This window comes from Bombus affinis, chromosome 3 (genome assembly GCF_024516045.1).
Source record: "Bombus affinis isolate iyBomAffi1 chromosome 3, iyBomAffi1.2, whole genome shotgun sequence".
In the NCBI taxonomy this organism is placed as follows: domain Eukaryota; kingdom Metazoa; phylum Arthropoda; class Insecta; order Hymenoptera; family Apidae; genus Bombus; species Bombus affinis.
This window is the reverse complement of record NC_066346.1, coordinates 15,258,626-15,271,026: the sequence shown is the minus strand read 5'-3', so window position 1 is coordinate 15,271,026 and position 12,401 is coordinate 15,258,626. Positions and strand designations below refer to the sequence as shown.

The 12,401-nt window shown below is 38.5% G+C and overlaps 2 protein-coding genes across 5 annotated transcripts in view; both read left to right on the top strand.

Moving 5' to 3' along the window:
• LOC126914806 (A disintegrin and metalloproteinase with thrombospondin motifs 3-like) overlaps nucleotides 1-12,401 on the top strand; it is a 207,860-nt gene that overhangs the window by 46,457 nt on the left and 149,002 nt on the right. The gene's annotated exons all lie outside the window — the stretch shown is intronic.
• The window catches only part of LOC126914752 (uncharacterized), a 119,571-nt gene that overhangs the window by 58,222 nt on the left and 48,948 nt on the right, over nucleotides 1-12,401 (top strand). The gene's annotated exons all lie outside the window — the stretch shown is intronic.

Genomic DNA, 12,401 nt, shown 5'->3' with positions numbered 1-12,401 from the left:
TGACTCAATGTGTAACGTTCGACGCGTCACAAGGAACTGATCGACTTTAGATGATTTCTTTGTTTCATCTTTAAGACGACCCCCACTATACTTAGGTCACGCCACCGTTCGCGCCTATGATCACGTATGTCTGTTCTTGCGTGGAAAACGTAACGGACCAAATTCGACGTTTCGAGAACTCGCTGCTTGGCGACAGCTATGCGCTCGTCGATACATTGTATATGATCCGGCGGTCAGATAAGACGATCTGACTGAGACATTGTAGGGCCGCGAGTGACGGTTAGAAAATACAGCCTGTGTTAAGCCTAGTGGCGTAACATCCTCCCCCCGTTGAGAGGGTACCGATCAAATGATATGGTGTGGAGTCAGGTGCGTCGCTGGTGAATCTCCTTCGCTCCGTGGGGGTGGTCGGAAGGGTCTGGATCTGGGTGAATGGGTAAGGGGTCCAATCTTTTGACGCCACGATCCAGGGTAGTTGTTGCCGTCTGCACGGTAGCGGTCCGTATGATTCCGTCGACTCCTGGATGGACCTTGATCACGCGGCCCAAAGGCCATTGCATGGGTGGTACGTTATCCTCCCTGAGAACTACTACGGTGCCTTCTCGGATATCATGTTTGCCCTTGTCCCATTTATTGCGGCGGGTTAGCTCGTTGAGGTACTCTCGATGCCATCTGCTCCAGAACTGCTGTTTGATCTGGTGGATGCGCTGCCAACTTGATAACCGTCCTGATGAAACTGTCCTGAAATCACGCTCCCGTAAACTCGTGAGTGTGTCACCGATTAGAAAATGACCGGGAGTGAGGACAGGGGGATCTTTCGGATCGGGTGATATGGGAGTCAGTGGGCGTGAATTGGGGATGGCTTCAATCTCAACCACAAGAGTATGAAGGTGCTCAAAGGTCAATAGCTCCGTGCCGACGACGCGGATGAGATGGCGCTTGAAGGATTTCACCGCGGCTTCCCATAAACCGCCAAAGTGTGGTGAGTTTGGAGGGTTGAAACGCCATTGTATCTGTCGGTCGGCGAGAAAATTCTGTACCCTCTCCTTGTGATCGTCAGACTGCAATAGGGTCCGGAGTTCTTGCAGCTCCCGGTTGGCCCCGACGAAATTGGTGCCATTGTCGGTAAGGATGGTTGCGCAATGTCCTCGCCGCGAAATGAATCGACGTAGAGCGGCTAGGAAAGCGTCGGTGGTTAGATCGCTGACTAGTTCTATATGGACAGCCTTGGTTGCTAGACAAACGAATATGGCAGCGTATATTTTTATTTTACGTCGGTTGCGATCCCTCCTCTCCTTGATGTAGAATGGGCCGCAGTAGTCGATTCCGACGTTCGTAAACGGACGCGATTCGGTAATACGCGCCTCTGGCAAATCACCCATCAAATATTCCACTGGTGGCGGGTTGGCTCTGCAGCAGCGGACGCACCTTTTAATGGTACGCCACACTTGGCTACGACTGTCGATCGGCCAGTAGCGCAATCTTACCGCGTACAGGGTGGCTTGTGTCCCGGTGTGGTGGTTTTTCCGATGCTCCTGGTTTATGATGAGCTCTGTAACAGATGCTTTGGGTAATATAATGGGGTATTTTTGATTGAAGGGTATAGAAGAGTTGGTTAGTCGTCCTCCGACTCGTAATATCCCATCTTCGTCGAGGAAGGGATTTAATGGTTGTAGTTTTCCTCCAACGTCCCTGCTTCGATCTTTCTGTAGTGTCCGAATTTCCGTCGCAAAATGACCGGATTGTATGATTTTGATCACCCTGTTGTGAGCCCTGGTTAATTCGTCTGTTGTTAGATGGGCAGCTAGGTGTTGTTTATGTTTCCATCGAAGACACCAAGCGACGACTCTGATTAGTCTGGTCCAGGACGAGTATCGGTGAAGGAGGGGGTTATCGTTGTTATTCGTCGTTAGACAGATCGTTTTTTTCTGTTCCGGGATGTCCCCCGCCGGATCATATACAATGTATCGACGAGCGCATAGCTGTCGCCAAGCAGCGAGTTCTCGAAACGTCGAATTTGGTCCGTTACGTTTTCCACGCAAGAACAGACATACGTGATCATAGGCGCGAACGGTGGCGTGACCTAAGCATAGTGGGGGTCGTCTTAAAGATGAGACAAAGAAATCATCAAAAGTCGATCAGTTCCTTGTGACGCGTCGAACGTTACACTTTGAGTCAAATTCTGAACGCCAATTCAAGTCGATCCGCGACATAGCCAAACATTCGCTTATTTTATTAAGTATAATATCGTGCTACGTCCACCAAGAGACTAAGCTCAATTGTAAGAGCCTTGCTCTATATTGTATACATCTATATTATCTGCGTGCGATAAAGTTGTTAATTGTTTATATCTTTTCAATCGTGTAGACTAATTGTTGGAAATATATATTATTATAATTCTGTGACTCTCAGTGTTATACCGCATCAACCACCCCGATTATCCTAACCGAAATACGGGGATCGAACTATTCGTGGTGTCGATTATTCTAATCGTAACGGGAATTTACGACTCTCGTTGACGCGTATTCTAACGACCGCGTCTCCCCGCGATAGCTCGAATTTACATTAACTTCATATAGTTTAAGAAAATTATCACGGAATACACGTCACGTTGCACATGGAACATTTGCGGTGACATTTCAAAGACTGATTAACAGAATGTTATTATTGTGCCGTAGAGAAATACGATTAGTGCGCGGAATTTACTCGAAACTATAGTAGAAAAATGGTAATACGGCGTTTATTTAATTAGAATTTCATTTTACGTTTTAATCATTCTTAAGCAACCTTCCTCTTCTATATTTGTAAAAGAGGAAACGAACACCTCGCTTTTTTTCTTCTGGTAACTTCAATCTTGTAATTTTGCTAATAACTTAACGTTATAATAACTAAGATTAATATATTGTATAATAAAAATCCGTAATTCTTTCGAAAATTGACGTTATGTAAGGGTAAAGCTGTAAGTAAACGTTGGTTTATAGATATGAACGTTAACGGTATAGCAAACGTTTATTAAAGTAATAACGCAAATAATAAATGAAATATTTCCTTAAAAATGAAAGCATGTTGATCGAATGCAGTTGATTGTTACGTTTGACAGCCTATAAAATTTTTCTGAGAGTCGTGTTAAATAATGAACGTAAAAAATATTACTTTTTGCATGATTTATCATTAAACATGTTTGTTTAATAGAGCGAGTAAAACAGTCCCGGAAGGATTTGAGTTCTCATCGACCCTTTTTTCCCAGAAATTACGCTCTTGGTGCAACAATTTCAACAATTTTCAGCAGTTGCCAAAATTATTTTAATACAACTTTCAGCTGAAAAATTGTAAGAAATTGTTAGAATTTAATATTAGGAAAAAACGTAATATCGATGTTAAAAGAATTTATAAAGCGACACAGAAAGGACTTATTAATTTCTCGAAAGCAATTGAAAAGAAAAGCATGTTTCTGTTTTTGGGAAGCTTTTAAAGTCAGGTGTTCCATATTAAGTGCAATTAACTTGCAAATATTTATATTTGCGCAGTTCCTTCATTTTGAAATATTCGCAAAATTTGCTGCATATTTCGTGTTCGTTCCATCCTCCGAAATGAAAATAAAAATTTTTATTCAATGTCTGAATATATTTCATTATATTCCATCTTTCTCATGATCGAAAGTTTCTTCTTCTTTTTAATAATTATATCGTAGCAAATACACAAAGATATTCAATTTTGTACGATAAAACAATTTTTACTGTAACATCGTCATTTCACTATTTTATATTTCACTATTTGCAGAAATATTATACTTCAGGTAGTATACATAAAGATGAGACTTTGAAAATATAATTCCAACGAATATCGTCCCAACGAACGTTAATTTAATATTAATAGTTTTCACAACTAACAGTTTAATCCTACGCTCGGTATTTTGCCGACGGTAGTTGGTAAGAGAATATTTCTTTTTAAAAAAATTCGTCTCCCTCCTGGCTATGTTAAAGAGAATCAATTAATCATTCAACTGCTTCATCATGCTTAATGTGAAAATCGCAGAAAAGTTATAAATACCTGCTATCAATCTTTATACACGTAACAATTGATTTAAATAATTAACTGCATTATATCCAATTATAAATTGCAGAGTACTGATTAATTGCAAAGCGATCATCTGCTATCGCCAAGATATTAAATGAATTAATATCCTCCGTATCGATCAGTAATTTCATTCTCTGTATCTATATGGTGTTTCCTATTAATAAGTTCGCAATTTCACAACTTCCTAAATACGATATTGATATTATATAATCCTACTAGAAACGAAGTACTTTTAATACTTTCCAGATAAATGATTATACACTTTACAAAAGTATCTTTGGTCTGAAAAATCTGCAAATAATCCTTGAATACGTATTCCAGGTAAAATACTCTCGATGTGTATTTTACTCTTCTTTTCTTTTCTTTATTTATTTGTCAAAAAACAAATATATCATTACGTGAAAGTAGCCGATACGATATTTAGAGCATTTCGAAGTTTTCTCTTGGGAGGTTGCAATTTAGAATCCCAAACATTGTTGCAGTAAATCCACGAACAATATACTTAGGCAGAGCGCTCAAATGAAAGCAATAACACTTGTCCCTTGTAGAACTGGAATCGATTTCTCTGCGGCTATTCACCCCTATAAAACATGCAACTGCGGCAGTCTGTTGTGAAATGGTCGATGGGGAATTTGTGATTTCAATTTACGATCAATCGTCCGTTATACTTCACGTCGCTAATACGATAAATTTACGAAGATGTGCAGAAACGGAAAATAGAAAGCGATAAGTTTTATTGCAACGATTAAGCTGCAATTTCCTATAAGTACGCGGAACGCCAAAAGTAAGAAATATAAAAGGCAAATGCTTGCAAGAGAAATGCTTTTCGCAAAAACAAGATATAATAATAATAATATACGTATGTTCGTGCAGTTTGCTACTTTCACGAATACGACTGAATAAACCGAAACGGATAGAGATTTATTTCATCCTCTACGTTTCCTAAACGTTTCATGGACTTTTGCATTTTTAAAATTCCCACAAATGCACGAACATCCGCGATCTAATAATCTAACGATGAGTCCGCTATTTCGGAAGATATTTCTATATTTTGGGTAAATCGTTGCTTTGTAATATTTGACATAAGAGATGCTCGTTAACGAACGCGTAACGTCAGATATCCACGTTTACCGCGACTCTTTCAGGAGAAGAACTTTGCAGCTAGGAGAGTTTTAAGGAACTTTTAATTTAGAAGAATTTTAAAGAACGACCGTAACATGTATATTCCGACGCAAATGTCGTTCCTGATAGGAGAATCACACAGTCGAGTTCAGCAATCGAATCGATGTTCAACAGACGCGAGGGCAGAAGCAGACGAAGAATAAAGAGAGAATAAACACGCACTCGTTAAATCAGCGCAACGAGTAAAGTAGATCTAGCCATTATTCCGTTCTGAAAAGGAAGACGAATGGAAGAGGAAAGGAAGGTTCAAAAGAGCATCGTTCGCTTTGATTATTGACACACGCTCACGCTAATAACGGTCATTGAAAGGCGAACGGAGAATGAGAATTATTGAAACTTGGAAATATCGAAAGCTTGAAGCTTCGCTAATTAAGAGAAGTCAACCGTCATAAACGTCGATGAAGATCCTATCGACGGAAAGTTAGGAAATTTAATCTTTTCCCTTTACGTTTGACTCGAACGCGAACAGTTCGATCTGTTTCTCGTTTGAGGAACGACCTAACGAGTATACAGAGTCTTTCGCGTACATTACTCGTCGGAAGTTTCGAGTCATTGCGCGTTTTTATCAAATTTTGCAGAATTTAAAGAATCGAAGACTTCGCTTTGATAAATTTTTAATTAAAGAAACGTATAGTCGAGTGCAAGCGATTATTGCTGATAACTGTAACATTTATTTTAGTAACGAAATTGACAGGAGATTTGGCATAGATAATACAGGAAAAGTATTTTAAGCTTTCCATATACGAGGGAGAAAAAGTTTAATTATTTATATCGTAAAGTGGCGTCAGGGAAAACCGGTGTCTTATTTCATGAATCTGAGTCTTCTATCGAGTAAACGTTCCTCTTTAATAAAATCTATAACGTGTTAGAACGATACAACAATTTTAGTTATTCCGTAGAGTATTACGACAACAGTCTTGGACCATTTGCATGATGATCAGGATCGCATGGTCAAGCAGACAAGTAAGTGTCACAGTGTAAAAGAAAAATAGTATCGGTGCATGACGTAGGGATGATGTACGGTGGTAAAGCGAAAGCTGAAGGACATTCGAATAAAAAGAAATAATAAAAAGAAAATAGTTATCGGTTATACAATGTGAACAAAATTACGTACGTGTTTAGAGCAACGACGTTGCCTACTACAGTTGTACGGTAACGAGCCTTTAGAATTTAAAGCCTGGATATTACTCTCGCGATGCTCGTCGATTATACGATGGACATTTTTCTAATAGTTTACAGTAAAAATATTCCTACGTCCAATAGATTGAATTTCAAGTTGAAAAATAATATTAGAAAAGACTGAAAACTTCACGATTCCTAGGATTACGTGTAACATTGCGTCTGCGGAGCCAGAAAATTGATCCACCGATTGGTCTCAAAGGAAAGTTATTTATAAGTCAAAGAGTATCGTATTGCATCGTTCTTTCTTTATTCGAAGCACTCGGGAACGTTCGCTGTAAACATTTCCATTGTATCGCGATCAACGAAGAATGATTCGTTTCGTAACTATAATCGCATTTTCATCCATAATGGACAAGACGAAACAAAGCGAAAGGAAAGTTGTACGTTCTCAATTACTCCTATACGGAACAAAGATCAGAAGTTATAAGTTATAGTCATAAGGGGCGACTTAATTGAAAATTACCAAGACACTTGACATCACGCGTTGCTCGAGAGCGAAGTTACGCGGATGTTTATATCGTCTGGGAGTCCCAGAGCAGCAGTTAAGGGTTAATATCGAGAGCGCAGCGATGGTAAACGTTATAATAATACAAAGTTCCGATATTCTCTAACTCTAACCATTCTACAAATTTCATCTTTAAACAGTATCGTGATCTGGTCCTGGTTTAACCAATTGGCTGTTTTCCACGAGTATACTCGTCACGAAGAGATGGCAGTATTTTACGTTACGACGAGCCCCGTCAGTACTAAATTGAAAAATAAAACAGTCGTTTCGTAACAACTTAATTCTATATTATAACAGCCACCCGTACTCCGTGTTCGACGAGTATACTCGCCATCGCTTACTGTTCGCGACACACTTTTAGGTACACGCTTTTCAAAGAGGTCGCAACCGCTAACTGCTAAACTTTTTTATTCTGACATTGAAATTTAACAAGAATAAATCAATATCAGCGGCAATTTCAGTTCTATCCTTGGCACGTAAATACAATATAATTTACCTTTAACGAAAATGAATGCAATTATTCGTAATTATTCGCGATACTATTTACTTATATATTTTCCTATGTTGTCTTACGTATCTGTTATTTGTAATAGATGAGATCGAACGAGAAATATTAGAGGATCAGCAGCAGGGTTAATTTATCAGTGTAAAAATATGCGCAAACTTCCACGATCCAGTTATAACACGCGATATAATTCGCTATTTGCTTAGCTCGCTTCGCCAACTGCCAGCCTCGCTATCTATGTCCATGAGGATCTATTAAGATTATCATTTTAATTACACGTTGGTTGATCGAACGGCCAACGAGAAACGCGGCCGACAATTTTGATTAAATAGCCGCTAGCGTTACCGAGAACACGGCTCGTGTAAAACAATTTCGTCAGACAATTTTAGTTATCGGATTTGTTCGGCGAGACGCGCAAACAAACCGGCTTTCACCTCGTCAAAGGCTACGTTTCACGCGAAACTCGCGCCAGTTACAGCGTTAACTTCCTTTGTAGTATTCATGGTGAAATCGCCAATTCATTTCCACCGTCTAACGAGAAAGACGAAACGGACGTATTCTCGGTGAACGCTTCCCTTTCGCGTCTCTGCCGTTCTTCGAATCGCTCTGCTTCAACGCAGTACAACCAGCCAGCTCTCTCGTTCGACAGCTGACAAATTGCCTGCGTAACTTGTTTGCCGCGACCGCGAGAACTATGTTTTAAGTCGAATGATCGTCAGATGTTACGAACAATTGGAAATTATCTTCATTTCCCATATCGCTGGCCGATGCTCACGATCTGTTCAGTTTGGAAAACATGGAACAGCTCGCTGGACGATTAGTTTGAATTTTACGGAATCGCGTTTGAGGTGGAATATGCCGAGATCGTAGAATCGTTGATGTTCGACTGCTCCCACGAATACTCTGGTGTCTGTACGTTTTATCAGTCGAACCTAACATTTCTCAGTGACGGATAAGTTTCTGTTCTGTCGCGCAACACATCTGCACGCCATCCCGCGCGGCTTGCCAACCAACGGTCTATCTGCCGTCCTTCTAACACTCCAGAGGCCCAAGGACCCACTATAAAGTTGCAATTCTAGCTGCATTGTTCGCACACATGGTCTAAGCACATCTGTTTGCCAGAAAAGACTTTCTAATTCCAGAAGAGTTTTCGGCCGGTTTTTAGAAAGGTCCTTGGGTTTATTACGTGCTCTTCAGAATTACGAAGAAAGCGGAGATATACCTAACGAAAAATCTGAGTTTCCCTGTAAACAATGTCGCCTAGGACCCAAGTTGGTAGGAGGTTTCTTCCTCCTCTCTTCCTTCCTAACATTGGTCCCAACCAATCGACATCGCGGATTGTTGCCCTCACTTTACTAACTAAAAATGTAAGCAACGAATCCGCGTTCTTCGTTCAAAGGGCACACCCATACCAAGCTTTCCTCCGTATTTACATTAGAATAAGCTTCAGAGTTTTCCATCGTCTCTCACGGTGACTAGAGTTCCTGCATTCCCTATAACTCTCACCGTTTCTATATCTCTCAGAATTTCCTACCACAGTCAAAGATCTAACTTCTAACATTAAGTCTCATACCGTGTTACTTTCATATCTATATTATTGCAGCGTGATAAGTTATTAAGTGTTTATATCTATTCAATCGTGTATACTAAGTGTTGGAAATATATATTTTAACTCTGTGAGCCACAGTGTTATCATACCTGAATCACCCCTATTATCTTAATCGAAATACGGGGATCGAACTATTCGTGGTGTCGATCATTCTAATCGTAACGGGAATTTACGACTCCCGTTGACGCGTATTCTAACGACCGCGTCTCCCCGCGATAGCTCGAAAAAACAGTTTCTTTTTAAAAAATCTACACATTCTTTTCTCTGTTCGAATAGAATAGAATAGAATTCCGATAAATAAGAATTTGGTATGAAACTAACAACGTTCCAGTCGTACAGAAAGAAAATACAATTTAATTAAAAACGTGGGAGGTGGTGTAAGAATCGGCGATAGAATTCATCAAGAGTACGTGACGTTGGAAAAGCTACAGTCACAGATGTTAGAAAATGGAAACGTGATATTGAGAATTATGTAAAGCACGTGGATTGCTCGAATGATGGGGTAACTGTGGGGAAACCTTAAATACACTGATGTAATGGGATGGTTTCGTTGTGATAAAGACGATAATAACGACGATTTTATACAAATGGAAACAGCCAGCTAAAACGATAATGGAGAGGCACTTTCCCATGCCGAAGCACCCACGCCACTCGAAAAAGGGGCTTCGATCGTATAAAATTCACCGCGCAAAAGCTCCCAGGTACAGAGAAAATGTAATTTTACGCAGTTATTTCTACCGAAAGAATCATGTGACGTGGTGCTTAAGAAGATATGGAATGTATAAATATTCAAAAAATCAATTTTATAAAATTAAATCTATCGATCCATTAATAGGATTAAAAGAAAGGAATACATCCGAAATGTACACAAAATTGAAGGAAAGGAAGATTTGTATAAAAATTGTAATAATACGATGCAGCAATTTCACGATACCATTTAATTAAAGTGGGTGTATATATTTTTGAGAGCATCCTCTGTATATCAGAAATATATTACGAAATAGAAATATGTTATTACTGGTTTTCTGATGAGAATCCGAAGTGTATCAAAAATTTAATCGGCGTAGATATTTATCGACGCAACAGTTGCAATTTCACAGATACAAATATCTTGCGAGTTCTCTCATCGTCGTAATTTGTATCTCCTTTATATACATCGTCTGTCTGAATATTCTTTCTAATATTCTAATTAGACTGTAGATTTTGATGCAAATTCATATTTTTGAGGATATGATTGAAAAGAAAAAAAAAAGAGAAGTAAAGAGTATTTTGTATATTTTATATTTTCTTTCATATCACGTGCATTTTGTACAATTTTATTGAAATTGGATTACAAGAGCCAAGCAAATCGAACATCAAACGGACTACGCGTCGTGTGTTACTTTATAGGAAAATCACGACAATGTCTGTAACGTTCGTAGTATTTTACGATCCTATCTACGATAGCAATTAAAAGTTCATCAAACAGATGATTACATCACGTACGAGCCATTTGAAAGTCAAATTGTTCCATTTTCCGAAAATTTATTCTTTCTAACTCTTTAAGAGTATTACATCGTGGCTTATTAACATACTAAATAATAATTGACTGTTCGAATAGTTTGATGATTTTTGGAAAGTACGTGTCCCTGATAAATATAACTTCTACGCACACTTCCAAATCCGTTTGAAATTTCATCGATACGATCAAGTTAGGCGTGTCTCGCTACAGTGCTGCAATGATCATTTCGAAATGCTTCGTATATCATATACGCAAAAAGTTTCCAGCAACGTTGAAACAGATTCGCGAGCCACGTGTAATTTATTTATAAAAGATTTTTGCAACTGTCGAGACATCTTGGTATCTGTTAATAATCGTTGAGATATCATTGCAATCAAGTAAGTGCACTGTATCATACTTTTATAGATAGCATTCTTTTTTACGGATGGAAAGCCGTCTGATGGAAATTTGTCTGAAATGTCCGTCGTAAAATTGCATTTTCACGGGCAACAGAAAACAATGGAATTTTGTACAAAAGCGCAATACTTTAATTAGCGCAAAATTCCATTTTCCCCGCTGGGAAATTGAATTTTCTATTAAAGCGTGATACGTTTAATCAGCGGTGGCGTAAATTCAACAAACTAACAACTGGAATATTGACTTGTCACAATTTTGTGACACCGTATATGTCGTTGATACGTTCCAGTCTGGTCGTATTTACAATTTCAGAAATTTTGCAACTATTTTTTCATTTTATCCGTAACGAGAATAGCGAAGATAAGACAGGCAAACGTGGTAAAACGTTGAAAATTCGGTTACAGGGAAATCGAATAAATTTGAAGTTGAAGAAATTAAGAAAAAGTCGAAACGAAGCAAACGCGATTCCTTAAGCCACGATGTTCAGGGATTTTATAATCTTTCCGGTGACGTCTTCGACGTGGAATATCCAGAAGCTGAGAAATTGATTCTGTACGATGAAAAAGACGATGTCTCCACAGAATACAACGATACAATAGTGGAAGAATTATCGATCGACGTAAATCCTGTTGAGAAATGCTCAGTTGGTATGACCGCTAGTTACTAAAAGGTTACTAGGGTTATGTTGGTACGACTCCTAACGACGCTCTTTTGTCATAGGAGTCGACCACGCCTTAATTGCTAAGACGCATTGGGAGAGTTTAGACGTTTGCTGTGTGATTTGGTGTTTTGTATAAGAGATAAAATAAAAGGTGTGATAACCAATCCGAGTGGATCCGAGATTGATTATCAACCCCAACCTATATAAAATAACAAATCCCGAGGAAATTGGATACTTCTCTGGTCCTAAATGGCAAAGGAACAGATTATCAAGTAAGTCAAATATTTTTCCAAATGCCATTCTTGTACAATCGTTGCTTTTCTACTTACCACGTACAATATAGCGGTTAATAAATTAACGAATCATCGAATATTACTGAAAGAAAGAAATTGTACTGATATTCCAATCTATCGTGTACAAAAGTAATAATAACAGCATGTAATATAAGAATAGCTTATCTTCAGCCTTAAAAGAAACTCGGTTTACAAGTATTCTCCCTATTGCGTTCCACTCTCGCTTGATCTTCTACACGTTCATCTATATTTCGCTGTTTTTAATTTATTTTATTATTCCCTGTCTATTACACATATGTATATTGTCCATTGCACGAATCTTTATCTATCTTGCCTAATTTAATGTAAAAAAATAGAAAAATAGAAAAATTTGCTGGAGGAATACGTTTACCAAAATTTGTCAAGAATTTTAAAGAAATTTGCAGGATGAAATTCACGGTGATACCGAATTGATATTTTTGAAATTATACTTTTGAAATAATTATTTATA